This window comes from Lucilia cuprina, chromosome 6, assembly GCF_022045245.1.
Source record: "Lucilia cuprina isolate Lc7/37 chromosome 6, ASM2204524v1, whole genome shotgun sequence".
Taxonomy (NCBI): Eukaryota; Metazoa; Arthropoda; class Insecta; order Diptera; family Calliphoridae; genus Lucilia; species Lucilia cuprina.
In genome coordinates, this window is record NC_060954.1 from 50920583 (window position 1) to 50921780 (window position 1198).

Consider the following 1198-nt stretch of genomic DNA (forward strand, 5'->3'; position numbering starts at 1 on the left):
GAGATACAGCAAAAACAAGCCAAATCTGTGATCACTTATATTTCATACTAAAAACTGATATTTTGAGTGAAAACATAAAAGTCCGTTTTTCTCGAAAACGGTAAGAGAAAAAGTGCGTTTTTCTCGAAAACGGTAAGAGATACAGCAAATCTGTGATCACTTATATTTTATACTAAAAACTGATATTTTGAGTGAAAACATAAAAGTCCGTTTTTCTCGAAAACGGTAAGAGATACAGCAAAAACAAGCCAAATCTGTGATCACTTATATTTCATACTAAAAACTGATATTTTGAGTGAAAACATAAAAGTGCGTTTTTCTCGAAAACGGTAAGGGATACAGCAAAAACAAGCCAAATCTGTGATCACTTATATTTCATACTAAAAACTGATATTTTGAGTGAAAACATAAAAGTCCGTTTTTCTCGAAAACGGTAAGAGATACAGCAAAAACAAGCCAAATCTGTGATCACTTATATTTCATAATAAAAACTGATATTTTGAGTGAAAACATAAAAGTGCGTTTTTCTCGAAAACGGTAAGAGATACAGCAAAAACAAGCCAAATCTGTGATCACTTATATTTCATACTAAAAAGTGATATTTTGAGTGAAAACATAAAAGTCCGTTTTTCTCGAAAACGGTAGGGGATACAGCAAAAACAAGCCAAATCTGTGATCACTTATATTTCATAGTAAAAACTGATATTTTGAGTGATAACATAAAAGTGCGTTTTTCTCGAAAACGGTAAGAGATACAGCAAAATCAAGCCAAATCTGTGATCACTTATATTTCATACTAAAAATTGATATTTTGAGTGAAAACATAAAAGTGCGTTTTTCTCGAAAACGGTAAGAGATACAGCAAAACCAAGCCAAATCTGTGATCACTTATATTTCATACTAAAAACCGATATTTTGAGTGAAAACATAAAAGTCCGTTTTTCTCGAAAACGGTAAGAGATACAGCAAAAACAAGCCAAATCTGTGATCACTTATATTTCATACTAAAAAGTGATATTTTGAGTGAAAATATAAAAGGCCGTTTTTCTCGAAAACGGTAAGAGATACAGCAAAAACAAGACAAATATGCGATCACTTATATTTCATACTAAAAAGTGATATTTTGAGTGAAAATATAAAAGGCCGTTTTTCTCGAAAACGGTAAGAGATACAGCAAAAACAAGCCAAATCTGTGATC